General features: G+C 42.8%; 1 protein-coding gene across 8 annotated transcripts in view; it reads right to left on the bottom strand.

Annotated features, from left to right (window-relative positions):
* The window catches only part of dennd4a (DENN/MADD domain containing 4A), a 168414-nt gene extending 148928 nt beyond the window's left edge, over positions 1 to 19486 (bottom strand). For 7 of the 8 annotated variants that reach the window (XM_073032736.1, XM_073032739.1, XM_073032742.1 and 4 more), the window contains exon 1: positions 19325 to 19486. The gene's annotated coding sequence lies outside the window, so the exon portion shown is untranslated. Of the gene's footprint in view, positions 1 to 17879; positions 18086 to 19324 lie in introns of those variants that run through there. The other variant, XM_073032738.1, reaches the window with a different exon arrangement.
* Positions 19487 to 19697: the final 211 nt, after the last annotated feature.

Raw genomic sequence — 19697 nt, 5'->3', positions numbered from 1 at the left:
GGTGTAGATATTTAATGAACTCCAAAAACTCCAACAAGCCACTCAGTTCAGGGCAGCAAATGGAGATGGATATAATTGCTGACCTTGCCAGAACATCATCAAAATAATAACGAATGAGTTGAGTGAAAGAAGAAAGAACATGCAGATGGTGAGTGTGAATGTTGTGTGTCACAGTAAGGTCAAGGGGGAGGTTTTAGACAGAGTGATTGAACCAGAGGGGGCCCAGCACTGAACTGCACTCATTTTCAAAGACTCTTCATCTCATGTTCTCGATACTTATTGCTCATTTCTTTATTATTATTACTTTTTTACCCTCTTTTTGTATTTGCAGTTTGTTTTTTTACATATTGGTTGTTGTCTGTCCTGCTGGCTGCGGTCTTTCATTGATTCTGTTGTTTCTTGTATTTATATAACCATATAACAATCACAGCACGGAAACAGGCCATTCCGGCCCTCCTAGTCTGTGCCGAACTCTTAATCTCACCTAGTCCCACCTACCCGCACTCAGCCCATAACCCTCCACTCCTTTCCTGTCCATATACCTATCCAATTTTACCTTAAATGACACAACTGAACTGGCCTCTACTACTTCTACAGGAAGCTCATTCCACACAGCTATCACTCTCTGAGTAAAGAAATACCCCCTTGTGTTTCCCTTAAACTTTTGCCCCCTAACTCTCAAATCATGTCCTTTCATTTGAATCTCCCCTACTCTCAATGGAAACAGCCTATTCACGTCAACTCTATCTATCCCTCTCAACATTTTAAATACCTCGATCAAATCCCCCCTCAACCTTCTACGCTCCAATGAATAGAGACCTAACTTGTTCAACCTTTCTCTGTAAGTTAAGTGCTGAAACCCAGGTAACATCCTAGTAAATCGTCTCTGCACTCTCTCTAATTTATTGATATCTTTCCTATAATTCGGTGACCAGAACTGTACACAATATTCCAAATTTGGCCTTACCAATGCCTTGTACAATTTTAACATTACATCCCAACTTCTGTACTCAATGCTCTGATTTATAAAGGCCAGCGTTCCAAAAGCCTTCTTTACCACCCTATCTACATGAGACTCCACCTTCAGGGAACTATGCACTGTTATTCCTAGATCTCTCTGTTCCACTGCATTCCTCAATGCCCTACCATTTACCCTGTATGTTCTATTTGGATTATTCCTGCCAAAATGTAGAACCTCACACTTCTCAGCATTAAACTCCATCTGCCAACGTTCAGCCCATTCTTCTAACCGGCATAAATCTCCCTGCAAGCTTTGAAAACCCACCTCATTATCCACAACACCTCCTACCTTAGTATCATCAGCATACTTACTAATCCAATTTACCACCCCATCATCCAGATCATTTATGTATATTACAAACAACATTGGGCCCAAAACAGATCCCTGAGGCACCCCGCTAGTCACCGGCCTCCATCCCGATAAACAATTATCCACCACTACTCTCTGGCATCTCCCATCTAGCCACTGTTGAATCCATTTTATTACTCCAGCATTAATACCTAATGACTGAACCTTCTTAACTAACCTTCCATGTGGAACTTTCAAAGGCCTTGCTGAAGTCCATATAGACTACATCCACTGCCTTACCCTCATCAACATTCCTCGTAACTACTTCAAAAAATTCAATAAGGTTTGTCAAACATGACCTTCCACGCACAAATCCATGCTGGCTACTCCTAATCAGATCCTGTCTATCCAGATAATTATAAATACTATCTCTAAGAATACTTTCCATTAATTTACCCACCACTGATGTCAAACTGACAGGTCTATAATTGCCAGGCTTACTTCTAGAACCCTTTTTAAACAATGGAACCACATGAGCAATACGCCAATCCTCCGGCACAATCCCCGTTTCTAATGACATCTGAAAGATCTCCGTCAGAGCTCCTGCTATCTCTACACAAACTTCCCTCAAGGTCCTGGGGAATATCCGGTCAGGACCCGGAGATTTATCCACTTTTAAATTTCTTAAAAGCGCCAGTACTTCCACCTCTTTAATTGTCATAGGTTCCATAACTTCCTTACTTGTTTCCCACACCTTACACCATTCAATATCCTTCTCCTTAGTGAATACCGAAGAGAAGAAATCGTTCAAAATCTCTCCCATCTCCCTCGGCTCCGCACATAGCTGACCACCCTGATTCTCTAAGGGACCAATTTTATCCCTCACTATCCTCTTGCTTTTAATATAACTGTAGAAGCCTTTCGGATTTACTTCCACCTTATTTGCCAAACCAAACTCGTAACTTCTTTTAGCTTTTCTAATCTCTTTCTTAAGTTTCCTTTTACATTCTTTATATTCCTCGAGCAATTCCTTTACTCCATGCTGCCTATATCTATTGTAGACATCCCTCTTTTTTCGAACCAAGTTTCTAATATCCCTTGAAAACCATGGCGCTTTCAAACCTTTAACCTTTCCTTTCAACCGAACAGGAACATAAAGATTTTGTACCCTCATAATTTCACCCTTAAATGACCTCAATTTCTCTATTACATCCTTCCCATAAAACAACTTGACCCAATCCACTCTCTCTAAATCCCTGCGCATCTCCTCAAAGTTAGCCTTTCTCCAATCAAAAACCTCAACTCTAGGTCCAGTCCTGTCCTTCTCCATAATTATATTGAAGCTAATGCTATTGTGATCACTGGACCCGAAGTGCTCCCCAACACATACATCTGTCAGCTGACCTATCGCATTCCCTAACAGGAGATCCAACACTGCCCCATCTCTAGTCGGTACTTCTATGTATTGTTGCAAAAAGCTATCCTGCACACATTTCACAAACTCTAAACCATCCAGCCCTTTTACAGAATGAGCTTCCCAATCTATGTGTGGAAAATTAAAATCTCCCACAATCACCACCTTGTGTTTACTACAAATATCTGCTATCTCCTTACACATTTGCTCTTCCAACTCACGCTCCCCATTAGGTGGCCTATAATACACTCCTATCAGTGTTACTACACCTTTCCCTTTACTGTGAAGATTTAGCAGAAGATAGTGATGCATCACAACCACAGTGAAGGTGGAGGGTCCCTAGCCATCTTGCATTCCACGCCTCTGTACCCTGACCCCAACCTGTCAAACACTGTGTGGTGGCTGTCAGTGCATCAGCATTCCCACATTAAACAAAGTCATGCAGAGGCGTTCTCCAGAAGGGAATTCCCCCCAACATCTTGGATTAAGTCCTGTGGCAATCAGCAGCAAGTGGTGAAAGTGGCAAAATTATGAGGCCTGGAAGCTGCTAGTCACCATATCCAGATGGATCAATATATGCAGTCAGAAACAAAGAAACCAGACTCTTGCCCACACTCACCAGAATATGTGGATCCCTGATCAGCCTCCACCAATACAGAATCCTTAGGAGAACAACATACTTGACTCAAGGAATCACACTCCTACTATCGTGGCTGTCTTTCAACATTAACATTCAATACAAATTTTCTACAAGAGAGAAATTTGATTCCCACTATCAGAAAAAGGGAATTAAAAAAAAGTTATGAATTAAAAAGCCAACTTATGACTGTGGTACTTAGTTGAAAAAATGAACACTCATTCCTGAAAATCCTATAGTTTGCCCTTCCTATCTGATCAGACTCTCATAACACAATGAAAGCAATCTAATAACATATATTTTTAAATTATATTAAAATGTCCATTAAAAGTATTCTGCAGTATGCACATTCCTGAAAAAAAATTTACAAGCTGATAAGTTGGATAGGCAAGACTTGTAAAAGTTGGCTGACTCCAGTACACAGATGAACATCCAACAGACATCATTTTCAAGAATAAAGGAACAAACCAGGGAACAGAACAAGAGAAATCTTATGCTCGACATACCAATAGGTTGACATGCAAAGTTCCACGTTTGTTCCTATTCCAATGTCAGGTTAGCACAGTCTATGCTAGCTGCAAGCAGGTGAACACCACCAAACTGTGTTCAACATTTCATTGTGGCTTGCATCACACTTCCCTTCCAGTAACTGTCCATGTTCAGATAAGCAATGAGTCATGTGTTCTGAAGGACAATGGTGATCAAATAGGTTCAGTCAGAAAACACTGGGAAATTTAATTACTAATCACAACTGACTACTTGTGTCTTCATATATTAAAATGTTAAACCATCACCAGGGGTGATCCTGTGAAAGGAGAGGAAGCCAGACAGCTAATTTATAAACATGAGCTAAATGCCTTATTTTTCAAAAACTAATATGAGGTGAAGAATGGGCAACAGAATGGGGCACCAGCATCAAGATTAACTCTGAAATACACAAGATTGGGTGAATGTCGAGAGGATGTTTAAGGAGAGACTAAGGTTTAAAACACAAACTTTGAGACTTAAAGCTTACCTCTATTTGTCACCTGTACATTTAAACACAGTGAAATGTGGCACTTGTGTCAAAATGTGCGAGGGCAGCCCACCAGTGTCTCCAGGCTTCTGGCACCAACAGAACGCTCACAACTTACTAACTCTAACCCGCTTTCTCATTCTCTAATTAAAAATAAGCCAGATGAGTTGAAGTTGTTTCTCCCCCTCAGCAGATCCCCAGTTTTTGGCATGAACTTATTGAGTATACATAAGGAGGTAAGTGACCTCCTGTTGTTGCTCGCAACAGACTAACTGCCGGAGGAACCCAGCGGGTCGAGCTGCATTGGTGGGAAAAGCACTGGCCATGTTCTAGGTTAAAACCCCAAATCAGGAATGTGCTCAGTTATATGAGCAAGGAGAAAATGGCGCAAGACCATACTCTTAATTCCATGAATCATGATAGTGCTGACTCGTACCCAACTATTTCTGTCCCATATAGTAGAACATTATTAGGAAATGGTTTTAGATCTTTGCTCAAAGATCATATCTCACCCTTCATTTTGGATAGTTCATCACTACTATGCAGTTATTGAATTGAATTGACTTTATTCTTACATCCTTCACGTACATGAGTAAAAATCTTTACGTTATGTCTCCAACTAAATGTGCAATGTCATAGTAACTTATAATAAATAGAACAGTCAATGTAACATAGAAATACACTCAAATCAGCATGAGTTAATCAGCCTGATGGCCTGGTGGAAGAAGCTGTCCCGGAGCCTGTTAGTCCTGGCTTTTAAGCTGTGGTACCGTCTCCCGGATGGTAACAGATGGAATAGATGGTGGTTGGGGTGACTCGGATCCCCAATGATCCTATGGGCGCTTTTTTTTTTAAACACACCTGTCCTTGTAAGTATCCTGAATCATGGGAAGTTCACAACTACAGATGCGCTGGGCTGTCTGCACCACTATCTGCAGAGTCCTGAGATTGAGGGAGGTACAGTTCCTATAACAGGAAGGGATGTAGCCAGTCAGGATGCTCTCGATTGTACCCCTGTAGAAAGTTCTTAGGATTTGGGGTCCCATACCAAACTTCCTCAACCATCTGAGGTGAAAGAGACGCTGTTGTGCCTTTTTCACCACACAGCTGGTGTGTACAGACCAAGTGAGGACTTCATTGATGTGGATGCCGAGGAATTTAAAGCTGTTCACCCTCTCAAACCCAGATCCATTGATGTCAATAGGTGTTAGCCCATCTCCATTCCTCCTGTAATCCACAACAAGCTCCTCTGTTTTTGCAACTTTGAAGGAGAGGTTGTTTTCTTGACACCACTGTGTCAGAGAGATGACTTCTTCCCTGTAGGTCACCTCATTATTGTTTGAGATTAGACTGTAGTGTCATCGGCAAATTTAATTAGCAGATTAGAGCTGTGGGTGGCGGTACAGTCATGGGTATACAGCGTGTAAAGGAGGGGACTTAGTACACAGCCCTGAGGGGCTCTGTGTTGAGAGTCAGAGGGGTGGAGGCGAGGGAGCCCATTCTTACCACTTGCTGGCGATCTGACAGGAAGCCTAGGATCCAGCTACACAAGGCAGGGGTCTCTGAACTTCCTGTTGAGCCTGGTTGGAATTATGGTGTTGAATGCTGAACTGTAGTCCAAGAACAGCATTCTCACATAGAGCAGTGGCACAATTCAATTCCTCACAGTTGTAATAAACACTTTCACTTTACATTTATTCTGGATAAACTTGCAGAGAAATCTTCAAAAACCTCTGACAATCTGAAAGGACGCTATCCTTTCATTAATGAAAGGGCACTTGTTTTTGAGATGGCAAACTAGTTTACTTCGGTTAAAGTATAAGGGAACAATGCATTAATTCCAATGAAGACCTGTAGTTCACCCCAAATAACACAATGACATGACATGCATTAACAGCATCATAAATTTCAAGAGAAATGGTAAGTACTCCATGATGGAAGCTTAGTTTACTTTAAAAACTGTACACATATACCCAAAACCAGAGGGCTTTAATCATGTCAAAACATTTCCTGTTATCTTGCTCAATATACAGAGTTCACTTCCATTTTTGTAAGAGGCAACCATCTTTCCATTCTTGCAAGGGGAACAGATGATGCAATCATAATACTGAGTGTTAGCTCCTTCAACATTCGTCTCCTTGCCATATCCTTGTGTTACGCATTTTCAAATTGTGCATACTCGATTAACCAGCAACTAATTTACTGGTTACAGGTTATTCATGCTCAGTTTGAAGGCTCTTTATCAGATTTCAAATGCCTACATCTGAAAAGTGTTTAGTGAAAGTACATTAAATAACATAAGAGAACAAAAGTAATCTATTAACTGTAATTGAAATAAAGTGCAATTACTATTGTTCGCTTGAACTAAAAAGTGATTAATGATTTCAGAAACATGGAAGTTTATTGACACAGTGGTACTGTGTCTAGACTCCTTTTACTGTGGTTGAAGGAGTTTTTGCATTATCTATGTCTGCACAATCTTTCATTACTCTGAATAACTAAGGGTTAAGTGTACATATTCATTATGCGTTAACTTGGATCTGAACAGCCAGTTAAAATCATGCCTGTACTCATTACTCTATTGATCACTTCATCTACTATCCTTTCTTGTTGCTCAATGCACTCAAATCTTTTACTTTAAATGTTTACACAGTCACAATTCCAAACACCCAGTGCAAATACAGCAGCCTCAGTGAGCACAGGACAGTCAAACTCTTCCACTTCACATTCAAATGCCAGCTTGAGGAAGGTATCTACAAAACCTACTCTATGTTGCCACAGGAAAATATAATGAAGGTCTTAGCAAAGTCAGCTGTTTTCTGATAATGTCTCAATTGAAGTTCCTTTGCATTGTCTCAGAAGTTCAGCAGGGCTCCTGATTGTCGCTAGACCTTGTCCTTCAGTTGACAAATGGCCTTTTTGATTAAAAACAAACAGCTGGAGGAACTCAGAATGTGAAGCAGCACCTGTGGAAGCAGACATTTTGGATTGTGACTGAGCCTGTAAAGGGAAGATAACCAGTATAAAGAGAGGAGATGTTGGTATGAGACAGTGGATGGTATGTGAGAGGTGGAACTAGGCAAAGTGGGTGAGTGGGGGTGGGAGTTGATGGGCAGATGGAACCAGGTAGAGGAGGGGGAAGGCAGCTTAGAGCCAGAGGCTGGTGGGCGATAGGTGGAAACACAGAATTTTGGTAGGTGTTGATGAAAACACATAAGGGAGGGGTAATGGGCAGAAGGAACCAGATTTTCTGGGGGAGGGAGGGAGAGAACAAACCAAAGTGGATAGATGTGTGAATGATGGACAGATGGAAATTAGAAAAAGAACATAAATGGACAAGTAGGAGTGGCAATGGAACAAAGGTCACCTGAAATTGAAAAATTTAATGTTCACACCATCAGGCGTTCAGCTGCCCAAGTAGAATTCCCTGCGAATATGGCAAATAAACTTTTCTCGGGCTTTCAGTCAGGTACAGGTATGGAGAAGGTGGCAGTCTGTCATCGAGACACTGGTTATAATCTATACCTTCACCTAGCTGGAAGCCTGAGAAGAGATTATTAGAATCGAAGGTGTTGTTCATTAGGTTTGCAATTGACCTCAATATGCAGAAGAGAATGCTAAAGACTAAAGGTCAATGTATGAATGAATGGAAAGGGATTTTGAAGTGGCATGTAGCCAAAAGCTCAAGATGTCCAATGTTGGCACACTGTATGTGCTCTGCAAAACAGTCATCCAGTCTTTAATTTTGCCAATGTAGAGGAGGCCTTTGCTTCAAATACTGCCTTAACCACTGCCTGACTCTACTCCTGCTCCATTGTTCTATGCTCCAGATTCCAGAGGCTCTTGCCTCTCTGTGAGTTCTATCAGTCACAGATGGTGGCAAAGACAAAGCAAGGGCAAGCAGGTAAAGAAATAAATTGTTTTTCCAAAGTGCTTCGTCCAGTGGATACTGGTCACCTCCCTTGAAAAGTTGTGACCAGTCTTGTCTATGAGCGCCATTGTCCCTTGGGTGGCATTTATAGTACTGAAGAAATCACACATGTTATGCTTATTCATATATCCTGATCATTAGTGTGGTACCAGATCTCTTGTGGTTTGTTGCTAAGTGCAATCTGTTCACTAGGTCAGTCCTAACTAAGAGAAACTGCAGAGTGTCCACAGGCCCTGAAGTTCACCATAATTGGAGACTCTGAATAAAAACCGGCACTGGCTTAATGAGAATTCCCAAGGGACTGTGGAGCAAATTAATTGCAAACATGAGGTATTCTCAGATTGGAATGTCCACCAAGGGAAATAACAGCTCCACAAGTACATGAAATCTAATCTAATGAACAGAGAGTGGATTTGGTATCTATTTATGCCCATGCATGGAATCCTCAACATCATCAAATCCATCTGTAGCCCAAACACACTTGGGCTCAACCCAATGACAGCCAAGAACAAAAGTCAACTGAGAGAGAAACATTATCAGTGTCCACTGGAAGGAACAGGTTAAAGACTCAACTGTGATTCTTAAAAAGACCACTTGGCAACTAACAACCAGGGGCTTGAGAATAGAGAGCATTCCAGGTGAAATCCTGGAACTTCAGTCACAAACTCACAACCTCCAGTCTCGAAAATGCCTAGACATGCCAGGGCACCTCAGAAATACAATTGTGAGCATCTTCAAGAAAGGAGATGTTGCAGGACATGCAAAAAGGTCTTATTGCTGTTTGCCACAGGGAATGTCATCACCATTGACTCCCTGAATTTGTGTGAATTATGGAAAGAGCTGCTGGAGAGAGGAACACACACAAAACGCTGGAAGAACTCAGCAAGTCAGGCAACATCTATGGAAATGAATAAACACTCAAAGCTTTAGGATGAGACCCTTCATCAGAACAGTCCTGACCATCAGGAATGTTGAGTTCCTCCAGCATTTTGTGTGTATTACTCTGGATTTCTAGCATCAGCAGAATCTCGTGTTAATGGCTCTATGGTGAGGATAGATAAGTCAGAAACAGATGCAGAAAACTGTGTCAACAAATCCAGTTGGCCTGTTCTGACCATGTTAAAGCCCTTAACTCCATTAACCAGCACAGTCTGATGCATCCATCCAAGATTGAGCTTCCCACAGAAATTCATCCCTCCTTTCTATCAGCTTCATGGTGATGGGAATTAACTAATAGGTCTAAAACAGAATTGAAGAGAATTTTAAGCAACTGTTCAGGGTCTTGGGTGGTGAGGTGGAGACAGGTCCCTATCACAGGAGGTGTAAGGCAACCCTTCCCTCTGCTAGCCTGCAGGTTGTATGAGCAGCTGGTGCATATCACAAGTCCTGGTTATGTGACCACTGACACCAGGCAGACAATCTCTGGTGAGGATTGATAATGACTGGGATCATCCCATCTTGTAAAGACACTACCCAGAAGGCAATGGAAAAACACTTCTGTAGAAAAATTTGCCAAGAACAATCATGGTCATGGAAAGACCATGATCGCCCACATCATATAACATGTCACACAATGATGAGGATGATTAGAGTAGATTTAGGCTGTATTTATGAAAATATTTTATTTTAACAATAACCTCACATATTAGAATATTTATTTCTCAATATCCAGTCCATGAACTCCAAGTCTCAGGAAGGAAATGTGGAGGTATGGATGGTCACATACAAGAAAGCTTGTTTTGTGAACAAATACTGTGTGCAGACCTGAGTGGTGTAAAAGGAGATCGTTCAGTGCATTTGAGAAAAAAAATGCCGAAGAGGATGCAAGATGGAAATAAAGAGCCTTGTAACATGCTGGCAAAACAACAATCTTTCCTTCAATGTCACATCACAAGAGCTGATCCAATCTCCCCTTTAGTCCCATTCCCCCGCCTTCTCACCATAACCTTTGATGCCCTGACTACTCAGATACCTATCAATCTCTGCCTTAAATACACCCAATGACTTGGCCTCCACTGCTGCCCGTGGCAACAAATTCCATAGATTCACCACCCTCTGGCTAAATTTTTTTTTTCTCATCTCTGTTCTGAATGGGCACCCTGCAATCCTCAAGTCATGTCCTCTCGTACTAGACTCCCCCACCATGGGAAACAACTTTGCCACATCCACTCTGTCCATGCCTTTCAACATTCGAAATGTTTCTATGAGGTCCCCCCTCATTCTTCTAAACTCCAAGGAGTACAGTCCAAGAGCGGTCAAACGTTCCTCATATGTTAACCCTCTCATTCCCAGAATCATTCTAGTGAATCTTCTCTGAACCCTCTCCAATGTCAGCACATCCTTTCTTAAATAAGGAGCCCTGACCCGGATCTGGGCCGTCCCTTCCAAATATTCAGACCTGACTTGCACTACCTTACTTTCCCTTTTCTATTTTCTAATTATGATTTATAATTTATTTTTTTAATTATATTTACTTCGATTTGTACTTCAGGAAGCGCGAAGTGCAGAATCAAATTATCACTGTAATGACTGTATACTCTAGTATCAATTGTTTGGTGACAATAAAGTAAAGTAATGAAATCCACATAACACATCAACTTCCCTGGCCTCATCAGTACACTTACCTCTTCAAAAAACTTAACTACATTAGTCAGACAGAATCTCCCACCAACCAATCATTTCTGACTATTCCTGATCAGTGTTTTCCTTTCCAAATGAAGATCAATCAGGTCTCTCAGAATGCTTCCAATAATTTCCCTGCCACTGATGTGAGACTAACTGGCTAGAATGCCTGGCTTATTGATATCCTTCTACAGTAAAGGTAGTGTAACTGTTGTCCTTCAGTCATCTGGCACCTCACTGCTAGCCAGCAGATTTAAATACTGTTAAGGCCACCATAAGTCTGGAATACATTTCATCAGTCTCTAGGGATGCATCTACCTTTCTGCCCTAGCTATCTAATAACTTTGAAGTTAAATACATGCTCTAGAATTTCACAATCCCAATTGAAATCTCCAACCACAATGGTCTTTCATTCCTAAATCAATACATTACTTTGAACTTTGATATTTATTAAGTTTTTGCCCACGTCCTCTGGCTCGTACATTAATAGCTCTGTCCCTAATGGCCCTATTCTTTCCTTGCTCCAATGTGGGAAGATTCTAGACTATCCCTTTGCATAACTACGCTAAACTTTATCTCCAAAGGTCTAGATTCTTCTCCCATTGGATCAGGCTCATTTCCTACTATCCCCAGAAAGACAATAAATTTCCACTCCAGCTAATCCTTTCAGTATGACAACCCCAGTTAACATTAAGAAAATTGAATTCCCCTGACAATTATGGAGACAAAAGAGATGACAAATCTGCAGAGTGGAGCAATACACAAAATGCTGGAGAAGCTCGGTGGACCAAAGAGCATCTATGGAGGAAATGGACAGTCCATTGTCCACTGTGTACTTCCCTCTATGGATGGTGTTTGTCTCACTGAATTCCTCCAGCCTTGCGTTATACAACCTCTTTCTCCCGCCTGCAGGATAATCCCAGCAAAGTAATCACCCTTTCCTTATTTTTAAACTCCATTCATATAGCTTCAAATGAAAATCTTTCTAAGATATCCCCCCTCGTTATTGTGGTGATGGACTCCTTCATCAATAATCAAATGTCCCCTCCTCTTTTACACTCCTCCTAAAGTTTCTATCCCCTGAAATGCAGTGTAGCCAGGCCTAGACTTTGAACAATGTGCCAGTGAATGCACTAACATATGGTCACAGCTGATCAAGGCTTCTATTCCTTCTGTTTACCAGTCAAGGTCCTCGCAAGAAACTTAAGCTCTCTAGTCCTCTCATATGAGATATGTCTTCCTAGTTAGCTGTTGTACCTACATGTTAACTTATGGGACACCAAAAGCTCTTGAACTTTCAGTGTTTAGTAGATTCAAATAATTTAAAACCAGACATAGAAGCAGAATTAGGCCATTCAACCAATTGAATCTGCTCCACTATTTGATCAAGGCTGATTTTCCTTCTTAACCCCAACCCCATTTTCCTCCCTTCTCCCTATAACCTTTGACACCATTCACCTGTACTAATCAAGAACATGTTAACTTTCTCTATAAATATACCTAATGACTTGGCCTCCACAGCCATCTGTTCAACAAATTCCACATATTCACCATCCTTTGGCTAATGAAATTCCTCATCTCTAATCTAAAGTTCTTCTACTCTGACACTATGCTCTCTGGTCCTAAACTCCCCTACCATCGGAAACCTCCCTCTCTATGCCTTCTCTAATTAGGCCTTTCAATATTTGAAAGGTTTCAATGAGATTCCCCCCTCATTCTTCTCCAGTCCAGAGTCATCAAACATCTCTCATATGTTAACCCTTTAATTCTTGGGATCAGTATATAATGTTAGAAACATAGAAAACCTACAGCACAATTCAGGCCCTTCAGCCCACAAAGAAGTGCCGAACATGTCCTTACCTTAGAAATTACTAGGCTTACCCATAGCCCTCTATTTTTCTAAGCTCCATGTACCTATCCAAAAGTCTCTTAAAAGAACCTCTGCGTAAAAAAACTTACCCCTGACATCTCCTCTGTACCTACTCCTAAGCACCTTAAACCTGTGCCCTCTTGTGGCAGCCATTTCAGCACTGGGAAAAAGTCCCTGACTATCCACACAATCAATGCCTCTCATCATCTTATACACCTCTATCAGGTCACCTCTCATCCTCCGTCACTCCAAGGAGAAAAGGCTGAGTTCACTCAATCTGCTCTCATAAGGCACGCTCCCCAATCCAGGGCAATGTTTTCACTCTTCCTCTTGCAAAATGGATGGCCCCACATGGCCTCAATCTTCCATCTTTCTGCTTCCTCATTTAACTCATCTACAACTCTTTGTATTCTCTCTGTGGGTTCATTACTGTTTATGTCAACAACTGGGATACAATACACTCACCCCCCTTCATTGAAGTCATATTTTGCTTTAGCCCCAACAATCCCACTGCAACCTCTATTTATACTTTGCTGTACTGAAACCTTACCAATCCACTATCTTTGTTAATAATATTGCCCCAATACCAGAAGTCATAATATTGGGCTGTAAACATTTTGCCTGGCACCTCATTGTATGCCTTTCAGAAACCTAAACACATAATATTCAGCGTCCCTCTCCCCCATTCACAGACATATTCAAACAACTTGTCAAATCCAGCATCCCTCACATAAAACTTATATGATGATTAGCTACGCGTTTTTAAGAGGGTTATGATTTCTTTAATAAAGGCAGGTGTTAGGCTAATTGAGCTAAAGTGCCATCCTTTCTTGAATACAAGAATTCCATTTAACGTTTTCTAATCCACCAACTCTGCAAAGACTTGCTTTAAAACCCGAAGAGTTCAAGGGAGTTTTCAGCCTTTGGTTCCATTCATTCAAATGTAAAGAGCCTAAAGAGCCTGTACACCATTAATGGCAAGAGCCTTACCAGCATTGACGAGCAGAGGGATGTCGGGATCCAAGTTTATAGCTCCCTGAAAGTGGCTGCACACAGATGAAAAGAAGGCACATGACATGCTTGCCTTTATTAATCAAGAAAATAAGTTGAAGACTTGGGATGCTGCAGCTTTAACGTACTCCAGTTAGGTTGCATCTGGAGTGCTGCTTTCAGCTCTGGCCACCCTATTTTAGGAAGCATGTTGATTCTTTGAAGGGGATGCAGAAGGTGCTACCTCTGGATTACTGGCTATGTGCTAAAAGGAGAGGTTGGACAAAGTTGGGTTATTTTCTCTGGGGTAATGGAGGCTGAGGGGAGATCTGATATAGGTTTAGAAGAAGCACAGATAAGAGTAGACAGTCAGTATCTTTTCCTAGGATAAAAATGTCAGATACCACAGAACATGTGTTTAAAGTGAGGAGATAAAGTTAAAAGGACATTTGTGGGGCCATTTTTTTCCTTTCACTACACAGAGCATGGGTGCCTGGGATGTGCTGCCTGATGCTGGCGAAGGCAAATACAATGGGGACATCGCAGAGCTCAGTCACATGAAGGGAAGGTGCAAGAAATGAAACTGTATAGATAAAGAGATTAGTTTAGTTGGACATTTGATTACCAATTTAACTATTTTGGCACAACACTGTGGGCCAAGGGCCTATTTCTGTGCTGTACTGGGTCCAGGTTTTATTTGCCTTACACTATATAATGATAAGTCAGACAGTCAGCTCACCCATGCCAAAATGCCCAGCTAAGCCTGTAGCATTTGACTATGTCTGACCGAGATCCCTCCTATCTATGCACCTGTCCAAATGTCTTCCATTGTGTAATGATTGCTTTAAGTTTCTCTCATTATCTGCCCCTTTAACTATTTTTGAGGTACTTTAGTATGTTGCACAATGAACACAATAGTTAATCAAAGTTCACTATGTTAAAAAAGACTGCTAGGGAAGGAAATGCTCATGTAGTTATACTTGTCATATCCGTCCTTTGGCCCAAACCTTCTGCTGATCAAATCACACAGCCACGAAAACAAGTGACACGGGTCACTGGCCTTAATAAACAAAGTCAACCTTCCTGAAATGAAGTCTTATTCACTGCAAAATGTCCAAAAGTACTTTCTTACTAACTTGGAATGAGAATTTCAAGTTAGTAAAAGACCTTCGAGCATGGATATACCACATTGTGATCAATAAGGATCTATTCAAACCTTATATTATTGGATGAAAGAAAAATGGGGGTACGAGAGGGACGGGTGAGATTGATCTAAGGACAGGTTAAAAGGTCAGCATAACATTGTGGGTTGAAGGGTCTGTAATGTGTTGTACCATTCTATGTTTCTATTTCAGATCAGGAAAAATCTGTTTCTAGAATGAAGTTACAGGGTTAAGAGAGTATTAGACTGTAGCAAATAGAGGCACTGCCTGACAGTTCCACTGACTCTGGTGATGTGAGGAGCTCTCCATCCATGCCACATGGACTTATCTACAGCTGCTCCTGTTTCCTCACTCACCTTGTTGCAACAGGAGGTTAACTGGCCAATGTAAATTATCCCTCATAATTGGGAGGTAGGAAGTACAAGATGGAATAGATTACTGGAAATAAAGTGGGGAATGGGATTGATGGAATTATACCAAGAACTCACAGAAACTCAATGAACTCCAACTGGCTGCCCTATGTCAGAAGTAAATATGCAAATGTAAAGAAGCAAGCTGAACTGGTTTGTTTTAACAAAGCAAGAGAAGGCTGAACATCTATGTATTTAACTTTATGTCATTCAGATTGATCCAAAAAAAAATTAGAGCTGCTGAGTAACTCTCTGAGCTATGTTTGACTTTGCAATGAAGTTGTAGTCCATGCAGTGTCACATCCAAACAGACCTGGGTCTAAACCAATGCTGTTAGTTTTGCAACAAGCGTTAAGCTGCAACCACTTTTTAATAGAGCTTCCCTGCTGTCACAAACATAAGAGATACTGCAGATGCTGGAACTCCAAAGCAAGATACAAGATGCTAGAGGAACTCAGCACCCTCGCAAGGGAACAAACAGTCGATGTTTCAGGCCAAGACCCTTCATCAGATCCTGATTCAGCACCTTGTGTGTGTTTTCCTACTGGCAACTAGCTATGCAAATAGGTCAAGGCTGTTGATTCTGCAGACATGAAGTGATTTCTAAACCTTTGGGGATATCTCAGCAACCTCATGCTTAATTAGAATTTGTAACTTAAAAACAGCTCCACAATAACACGACGGGAATAGGGAGATTTCCACAGCTCATGTAAGTTTGGCTAGAATTACTGAATGTTTTCTCAAATGATAGAGCAGTACAGACACAGATCAGGTAAATCACTCCACCTAGAAACCAATCACAAAGCCATGCAGCGAATGAAACACCTGCTCCTCTGGCACTCCGCCAACAACGCTGCTTACATTGGGGAACAGAAACTAAATTAGCCACTCTGTGGGGAAGCACTGCCATACTGGTAGTGTCTTAGGAAATACGCTGTTTACGAATAGAGAGATGCATAACTGATCAACAACAGTGAAAGCTCAGTTCAATTCACAGCTTGTTACAGATCACCAATACAGAACTTCAAGCTAACACTTCAGCCAGTTCCAAACTTTGCATTTGTGGTTGCAACCATGTGGCTGCGAAGTTTATTCAGGAAAGTATTTTAAAATGTTTAATTCGTCTTAAGTGATGAGATTCTAGAATCCAACATGTCAGCAACATTCAAATATCTTGCCCAATTACCTTAAACACACTACATAGCTCAAAAACTGTCATGACATATAAATTTCAAGTTTTTCCACACAGAAGCACTTCCCACGTGATGAGATCACTTATGAAAAGTCCCTATTGCCAAGTGCATACAGAAATGACAGTAATAATTCTCGAGTCCTGACTCTCATCTAAATCCCACACTTACATGTATAGAACAAGTGTCACAGTTGAAAATTGATCAGTCATTTCAGTCAATACATATTCTCATATTATCTTCACATTGGCTGAAATCCCCTATACATGACACATACCAAAAAGTTTGGCAACCAATTCTTCATATAAAATTGAAATTACTATTTAAGACCATAAACTGTAATATGTATACTGTAATTGATTTACTTATTTATGTATTATTTTTTCTTCTTCTATATTATGTATTGTATTGAGCTGCTACTGCTAAGTTAACAAATTTCACAACACGTGCCGATGATAATAAACCTGATTCTGAGATATACGAGCAGAGTTAGGCCATTCTGCTCATCGAGTTTGCTCTGCTATTCTATCATGGCTTATTTATTATCCTTCCAAACCCCATTCTCTTGCCTTCTCCTTGTAACCTTTGACGCCCTAATTAATCAAGAACCTATCATCCTCCGCCCTAAGTATGCCCAATGACTTACCCTCCACAGCTGCCTGTGGCAATGAATTCCACAGATTCACCACGCTCTGGCTAAATAAATTTTTCCTCATCTCTGTTCTACATGGATGCCCTTTAATTGAGGCTGTGCTCTCTGGTCCTAGACTCACCCACTTTAAGACATATCCTCTCCACATCCACTCTATCTAGGCCTTTCAATATTTGATAGGTTTCAATGAATCCCCCCCCCCCCCATTCTTCAAAAACTAATGTCAAAACCTGAATTCAAATTGTGAAAAACTAGCCAAATCCTAAACGAATTTAATGTAAGGACATATTCAATCAGGCAATGAGAATACACACACACACCCCCCACAAAAGCACCCCTCGGAGAATCTTTACAGTGTGTTCTCAAAGTAGAAGCATGTCTGTTCTCCTGTTCACAACCTCACTCAACAAGCATTTCATTTGCTACTACGGAATTTCCATTCTGTTGAGACCAATACAAGATATGTTAGAACATAGAAATCTACAGCACATTACAGGCCCTTTGGCCCACAATGTTGTGTTGACCATGTAACCTACTCTAGAAACTGCCTAGAATTTCCCTAGTGCATAGCCCTCTATTTTTCTAAGCTCCAGGAGGCTCTTAAAAGACCCTATCGAATCCATTTCCATCACCGCCGCCAGCAGTGCATTCCACTAATGAACCACTTCACACTTACCTGGTTTCAACTCCATCTGTCACTTCTCAGTCCAGTTCTGCATCCTATCGATGTCTCGCTGTTACCTCCGACAACCCTCCAGACTATCCACAGACCCCCAACTTTCATGTCATCAGCAAACTTACTAACCCACCCTTCTACTTCTTCATCCAGATCATTTATAATAATCTCAAAGAGGACAGATCTCAGAACTGATCCCTGCAGAACACCACTTGTTACCAACTTCCATACAGAATATGAACCATCTACAACCACCCTTTGCTTTCTGTGGACAAGCCAATTCTGGATCCACAAGGCAAGGTCTCCTTGGATCCCGTGCCTCCTTACTTTTTGAATGAGCCTCACAACCTTATCAAATGCCTTACTGAAATCCATATACACACTACATCCACTGCTCTACCTTCATCAATGTGTTTTGTTACAATAACAAATTATACAAATCCAGTATTTGTCTAGCACCTAGCCCTAACTCAACACTGCATAGCATCTCCAAATGACCCTGTTCCCTACCCACAACAGGGACACACACATCCAACCACACGCTCTGCCAACTTACCCCCCTCCCAGTAGGGCTCCAGTGCCGACTCCCCCCTCTCCTGATAGGGTCCCAAAGTCGACCCCTCCTTCCGGAAGGACCCCAGTACCGATCCCCTTCCCGGTAGGACCCCAGAGCTGACCCCCCCCTCCGCGGTATGACGCTGGTGCCAACCCCCCCCCCCCCCCCCCCCCGGTAGGACCCCAGTGCCGACCCTTCCCCTCCTGGTAGCGACTCCCCGCCTAATGTAGGACCCCGGTGCCGACCCCCCATCTCCCGGTAGGACCCCGGTGCCGACCCTTCTCCCTCCCGATATGACCCCGGTGCCGACTCCTCCTTCCCCACGATAGGACCCCGGTGCCGACCCTTCCCCCCGATAGGACCCCGGTGCCGACCCCCCCTCCCCACGATAGGACCCCGGTGCCAACCCCCCCTCCCCACGATAGGACCCCGGTGCCGACCCTTCCCCCTCCCGATATGACCCCGGTGCCGACCCCTCCTTCCCCACGATAGGACCCCGGTGCCAACCCCCCCCCTCCCCACGATAGGACCCCGGTGCCGACCCTTCCCCCTCCCGATATGACCCCGGTGCCGACCCCTCCTTCCCCACGATAGGACCCCAGTGCCGACCCTTCCCCGCTTCCCCACGATAGGACCCCGGTGCCGACCCCCCGTCCCCACGATAGGACCCCGGTGCCGACCCCCCGTCCCCACGATAGGACCCCGGTGCCGACCCTTCCCCCTCCCGGTAGGACCCCGGTGCCGACCCTTCCCCCCTCCCGGTAGGACCCCGGTGCTGACCCTTCCCGTTATCCCCGGGAATTGGCTGTTTGGGATCTGCCCAGCTGCGCATGCGCTATGACAGGAGTGCCGGCTGCGATCCGCTCGCCGCTGACCGTACACCACTCACCGCTCCAGGGGACACCGACCCCCGCGCCCTTCGCCAGACTACGGCCAACTATATAAACGCCCACGGCAGCAACTTTCATTCATTATCGGTGACGGCCGCAGACGGTGATCCCGAGACTGCCCTTCGCTCCTCGCCGGCAGCCATCTTGGTTGTGAAGGCAACGCGCTCTCGCCGTACCGCTATCTGGCCCCGCCCCCTCCGTAACCGGCTGCTGCCGAGCGGTCCTAGCGCCGACCCGACGGAAACTTACCGTGAAATACAGTGTTCGCACTGGAAAACACACGTTCCGGCGACAACACAGCACACCCTCAGTGATCAGCGGAAAACACAAACAACAACAATAACAGAACAGCAAAAACAAGCCCTCTGCCTC

This window comes from Hemitrygon akajei, chromosome 30, assembly GCF_048418815.1.
Source record: "Hemitrygon akajei chromosome 30, sHemAka1.3, whole genome shotgun sequence".
Classification (NCBI taxonomy): Eukaryota; Metazoa; Chordata; class Chondrichthyes; order Myliobatiformes; family Dasyatidae; genus Hemitrygon; species Hemitrygon akajei.
Note: the sequence above shows the minus strand (reverse complement) of the source record. Positions and strands in the feature narration are given on the sequence as shown.